Source organism: Cebus imitator, unplaced genomic scaffold (genome assembly GCF_001604975.1).
Source record: "Cebus imitator isolate Cc_AM_T3 unplaced genomic scaffold, Cebus_imitator-1.0 Scaffold543, whole genome shotgun sequence".
Taxonomy (NCBI): domain Eukaryota; kingdom Metazoa; phylum Chordata; class Mammalia; order Primates; family Cebidae; genus Cebus; species Cebus imitator.
Window position 1 is genome coordinate 46,543 of NW_016107858.1, and position 6,633 is coordinate 53,175.

A 6,633-nucleotide genomic window follows, 5' to 3' on the forward strand; every position below is an offset into this window, starting at 1 on the left:
TTTTGAGACGGAGTCTCGCTTGTTGCCCAGGCTGCAGTGCAATAGCGCCATCTCAGCTCACCACAACCTCTGCCTCCTGAGTTCAAGTGATTTTCCTGCCTCAGCCTCCTGAGCAGCTGGGATTACAGGCACGTGCCACCACACCTGGCTAATTTTTGTAATTTTAGTAGCTACAGGGTTTCACCATGATGGCCAGGCTAGTCTCAAACTCCTGACCTCATGATTCACTCGCCTTGGCCTCTCCCAAAGAGCTGGGATTACAGGCGTGAGTCACGGCGCCCAGCCTCAAGCAGAAATTTTTAAAAGCAACCCCACCTGCTTATAGCCATTACTGGAGGTAAAAAAAAAAAAAAAAAAGAAAGAAAGAGAAAAAAAAAAAAGCAACCACACCTGCCCTAAACACACTCTTACATCAAAAAATACTTTTGATAATGAATTTAAAAATTGAAAGACTGAATTTCATCAATGAAATACATATATACATCAATGATGTGTGTATATTAGCAGGGCCTGACAGAAAAAAATATGGATGATGAGATATGAAGTTTGGGGGGATTCTCGTTGTTGTTTTGAGACACGGTCCAACTTTGTTGCCCAGACTGTAGTGCAGTGGTGAGCTCCTACCTCAGCCTCATGAGTGGCTGGGATACAGGTTCTGGCCACCACACCCAACTAATTTTGTGTGTGTGATGGTGGAGACACTAGGCCTCACTATATTGCCCAGGCTGGTCCCAAACTCCTGGGCTCAAGCAGTCCTCCCACCTCGGCCTTCCAAAGTGCTGGGATTACAGGCATAAGCCACCGAACCTTGTCTTGTTTTGCTTTTTAAGTATCAATGTTAAGACGGTGTTTAAGAATCGTTATTCAAGATTTAAACGTTGTTTAAGTCTTCCACTTATTCAGTTTCCACCTTTCTATGGGTTTAAATCCTACACATTAGTAAGATGAGTTCACTAAATGCTGGACATTTGGGACCAAAGACAACAAGAGTCCTGTTGTCATGACACCAAGGAAACTAACAGACCCCTCTCTTCCTTTTACTCTGGCTGTTTTCACTGGACAGCTACCTGTGGCCCAAAGCTGAAAAACAAAAAGCATCTAACCTTCAGAACAACATCTCGGGATCTTACCCAGGGTGACTACGAGGTTCTACGTCTCAGAGGAAATCAGCCTCCTGTTTTGGACAACAGTACTTTTCATCAATTATTCTGCCACCTGCTGGTAAGTTTTTGTGAGAGAGAACCAAGGAAGGACAATATGAGCTTTGGGAGGGAGCTAGCCACCTTTCTCGATATCAAAGCATCAGTAGGAATCTCTTCAAAGCACGAAAACAGGATTAAGCATCCTCCTCTTTCCAGCACTACATACCTTAAGGTGGATGAGGAAGCAGTGTGATTCATTCACTTCATTCAGTTCTATTTTTCCCTTTTTTTGGAGACAGAGTCTCCCTCTGTCGCCCAGGCTGGAGTGCAGCGGGCTCAATCGGCTCACTGCAACTTCCGCTTCCCAAGTTCAAGCGATTCTCCTGCCTCAGGCTCCTGAGTAGCTGGGACTTCAGGAGCATGCCACCAGCCCGGCTAATTTTGTTGGTGGTGGTGGTAGTGGTTTGTTTGTTTTTTGTTTTTTTGTTTTTTTTTTTCCTGGAGACAGAACTTCTCTCTCACACAAAGGCTGGAGTGCAGTGGCACAATCTTGGCTCACTACAACCTCCACCTCCTGAGTTCAAGCAATTCTCCTTCCTCAGCCTCCTGAGTAGCCAGGATTACAGGCATGTGCCACCATGCCTGGCTAATTTTGAATTTTCAGTATAGATGGAGTTTCTCCATGTTGGTCAGGATGGTCTCAAACTCCCAACCTCAGGTGATCCACCCGCCTTGGCCTCCCAAAGTGCTAGGATTACAGGCGCAAGCCACCGTACCCAGCCCTAATTTATGTATTTTTAGTAGAGACAGGGTTTTGCTATGTTGGTCAGGCTGGTCTTGAACTCCTGACCTCAGGTGATCGGCCCGTCTTGGCCTCCCAAAGTGCTGGGGTTACAGGCGTGATCCACCGCGCCCAGCCTATTTTCCTTTTTAAAAACATTTACAGATCATGTGCCAGAGCAGGTATTGAAAATATAAAAATACACGTAAGCTGGGCGTGGTGGCTCATGCCTATAATCCCAGCTACTTGGGAGGCCGAGGCATGATAATCTCTTGAGCCCAGGAGGTGGAGGATAGGGTGAGCCGAGATCCGGCCACTGCACTCCAGCCTAGCAACAAAGCAAGACTCTGTCTCCAAACAACAAAACACTTCAAGAGAGGAAAATGTAGTGGAAAACCTTGGACATCACATATAAAACAACCCTAAGAAGACTGAAATGTGGAGAGGAGGTAGACCAGCTAGGAGCCCTAGAAGCAAAGGCAGGACACAATGCTGATTCCTGTGGACTCTCTTTTTGCCAAATACCCCATACTTGGAGCTGAGGCAGCAGCAACCTGGAAATGCCAATAGGAGCAGCCAAGAAAATCCCTAACAAAAGCCTGTTCTCCACAGCCAAAGGATCAGGAATGAGGCAGTCCGGGAAAACAGAAAAATTTTAGACAATATTTGCTCTATTCCAGCCAAATGCCACAAAAACAAACTGTGACGTGTCCTCTCCTACTCCAGTAAAGACTTAATGGGGTGCCTAGACGTTCACCACCAGCAAGTCTATTAGGAGTTATCTCTCCCCTTTACTGTTGGGGTGATATCAGAAGAAACTTAACAAAGAGTCAGAACTTTCACCCAAACTCAGTGAGTGGTAATGAGGCTATCCCCTGAGGAAAGAATCAGTGAACTAAAAGAGAACAGTAGAAAGTACTCAGTGTGGACCTGGCGCAGTGGCTCACACCTGTAACCCCAGCACTTTGGGAGGCTGAAGCAGGCAGATAACTTGAGGCCAGGAGTTCAAGACCAGCCTAGCCAACATGGTGAAACTCCATCTCTACTAAAAATGCAGGCCAGGAACGGTGGCTCACACCTGTAATCCCAGCACTTTGGGAGGCCAAGGAAGGCGGATCACGACTTCAGGAGTTCCAGACCAACCTGACCAACATGGAGAAACCCTGTCTCTACTGAAAATACAAAATTAGCTGGGTGTGGTGGCGCATGCGCGTAATCCCAGCTACTCGGGAGCCTGAGGCAGGAGAATCGCTTGAACCCAGGAGGCAGAGGTTGCAGTGAGCCAAGATTGTGCCATTGCACTCCAGCCTTGGGAACAAGAGCAAAACTCCATCTTAAAAAAAAAAAAATAATAATTAACTGGGTGTGGTGGCACACACCTGTAATCCCAGTTACTTGGGAGGCTGAGGCACAGGAATCACTTGAACCTGGGAGGCAGAGGTTGTAATGACTGGAGATTGTGCCAGGACACTCCGGCCTGAGCAACAGGGTGAGACCCTGTTTAAAAAAAAATCAATCTGAAAAACAAACAAAATAGACTGGGAGAAAAATGAGCATAGTGCCTCAGGGACTTGTGAGATTATAACAAAAGGTTTAACATTTGCATCAGCAAATTCCTGGAAGAAGAGGAAGACAACAAGACAAGAAAGTACCGAAGGAAACAGCAGCTGAAAACTCCCCAAATTTGAACCAGGGATAAACCTACAGATTCAAGAGGCTGAACAAACTCATAACAGGATAAACCCAAACTAATTCAGGCCGAGGCACACTGCAATAGTCTGCATGTTTGTCCCCTCTGAACCTTATGTTAAAATTTGATCCCCAGTATTGGAGGTGGGGCCAAATGGGAGGTGTTTGGGTCATCAGGGTGGATGCCTCATGAATAGATTAATGCCCTCCCTCAGGGGCAAATGAATTTTCACTCTTAGTTCCCACAAGGGCTGGTTAAAAAGAGCATGGCACCTAACCTCTTTTCTTTCCTCTTCTCTTGCCATTATCTCTGCACAAACCAGCTTCTCTTCACCTTCCACTATGATTGGGAGCAATCTGAGGCCCTCACCAAATACAGATGCCCAATCTTGAACTTCCAGACATCAGAATCATGGCCCAAATAAACCGTTTTTCTTTATAAATTACCCAGTCTCGGGTATTCCTTTACAGCAACACTAAATGAACTAAGACACACATCAGAGTCAAACTGCTAAAAGCTAAAGACAAAAAATATTGAATGCAGTGAGAGGAAAGCAATTTGAATAAAAGCAGATTTTGCTCTCTTTTTGGTTTTAATTTTTTGTTTGGTTGGTTGGCTTTCCCCCATGTTCAACCAAGTTAGAAAGCCACTTTCTCATCAGAAGCTATGGAGGCCAGAGGAAAGTGGCACCAAATTGTTCAAGTGCTGTGGGCAAAGACTGTCAACTCAGATCCTATATCCAGTGAAAACATCCTTTAAAAATGAAGGGAGTATGATTCAACAAAAAAAGACAACACAACAAAAAAATGAGCAAACTACTTGAAAAGACATTTCCCCAACGTCTATTCAAGATATTCAAATGGACAATAAATATGTAAAAAAAAAAAAAAAAAAACACTCAATGTCAGACGGGTGCGGTGGCTCATGCCTGTAATCCCAGGCCAAGGCTGGCAGATCACCTGAAGTCAGGAGTTCAAGACCAGCCTGGCCAATTTGGTGAAACTATACTAAAAATACAAAACTTAGCCAGATGTGGTGGTGCCTGCCTGTAGTCCCAGCTACTCCAGAGACTGAGGCAGAAGAATTGCTTGAACTCGGGAGGCAGAGGTTGCAATGGCCAAGATCATGCCACTGCACTGCAGCTTGAGGGACAGAATGAGACTCCATCTCAAAAAAAAAAAAAAGATGCTCAATGTCATTGGTCATTAGGGAAATCCAAATAAAATCACAGGAAGATGCCACTTCACCACCAGATAGCTACAATTTTTTAAATGGAAAATAACAAATGTTAGGGTAAGGAGAAATTTGAATCCTCTTGTATTGCTGGTGGGAATGCAAAATGGCACACCTGCTGTGAAAAACAGTTTGGCAGTTCCTCAATAAGCTAAGCATAAAACTAAATATAGAATATGACTCAGGAAGTTCACTCTTAGGTATATACCCCAAAGAAGTGAAAACAGGTTCTCAAAAAGTACTTGTACATGCATGTTGATAGCAGCCCATTTATAATAGTGAAAAAAGTGGAAACAATCCAAATTCCATTAATAGATGAATGGCTAAATAAACTGTGGCATGTAAATACAATGGCATATTATTCAGGCATAAGAAAGAATGAAGTATTGATACATACTACAACTTGTGTAAGTCTCGAAACATTATGCTAAAGAAGCCAGACACAAAAGGTCACATAGTGTATAATTTCATTTATATGAAGTGTCCAGAACAGGTATTAATAAATCTAGAGAGACAGAAAGCAGACTGGTGATGGCCAGAGGCTGAGGACTGACTAGGTAATCAGTACAGGATTTCTTTTAGGGTGATGAAAATGTTAAGGCACTAGATAGAGGTGATGGTTTGACAGTTGCACAACATTTTCTTTTTCCTTCTTCTTTATTTTTATTTTTTGAGACAGAGTCTCACTCTTGTCGTCCAGGCTGGAGTGCAATGGCACGACCTCAGCTCACTGTAAACTCTGTCTCTCAGGTTCAAGAAATTCTCCAGCCTCAGCCTCCTTAGTAGCTAGGATTATAGGCATGTGCCACCACGCCTGGCTAATTCTTTTGTATTTTTAATAGAGATGAGGTTTCACCATGTTGGCCAGGCTGGTCTTGAACTCCTGATCTCAGGTGATCCTCCTGCCTCAGCCTCCCTGTGTGCTGTGATTACAGGCATTGAGCCACCTTGCTAAGCCAACAACATTTTCAATGTACTAAGCGCCACTGAATTGCACACTTTAAAACAGTTAAAATTGTGAACTTTATGTTATGTGTATTTTACCACAATAAAAAAATAATGAAGGGGGCCAGGTATGGTGGCTTATATCTGTAATCCTAGCACTTTGGGAGGCCGAGGCAGGGGGCTGGGGGGTGGAAGTTGCAGTGAGCTGAGATCATGCTACTGCACTCCAGCCTGGACAACATTGAGTGAGTGAGACTCTGTCTCAAAAACAAAAAAAAAAGAAGAAGAAGGGAAAATCCTAGCAGGATTTTTGACAGATACAGACAAGATTATGATTTTCGACAGATACAGACAAGCGACTTCCTTTTTTTTTTTTTTCGGTGCCATGACTTGGAATTAATTTTTATTTTATTTTATTTTATTTTTTTGGGCTTTGAAATGAGGTTTCACTCTGTCATCCAGGTTGGAATGCAGTGTTGAGATCTCAGCTCACTGCAATCTCCACCTCCCAGGCTCAAGTGATCCTCCCACCTCAGCCTCCAGAGTAGCTGGGACACACAGGCGCATGCCACCATGCCCAGCTAATTTTTTTGTATTTTTGGTAGAGATGAGGTTTCACCATGTTGCCTAGGCTAGTCTTGAACTCCTGAGCTCAGGCGATCCACGTGGCCACCTGGGTCTCCCAAAGTGCTGGGATTACAGCTGTGAGCCACCACCTTGTCTGAAAAATCTATAACTTTAAGACAGTATTATTATTATTTTTTTTTTTTTCTGAGACGGAGTTTCGCTCTTGTTGCCCAAGCTGGAGTGCAATGGCGCGATCTCGGCTCACCGCAACCTCT

The 6,633-nt window shown here is 44.1% G+C and overlaps 1 long non-coding RNA gene across 1 annotated transcript in view; it reads right to left on the reverse strand.

Moving 5' to 3' along the window:
• The window catches only part of LOC108293697, a 13,997-nt gene that overhangs the window by 991 nt on the left and 6,373 nt on the right, over nucleotides 1-6,633 (reverse strand). The gene's annotated exons all lie outside the window — the stretch shown is intronic.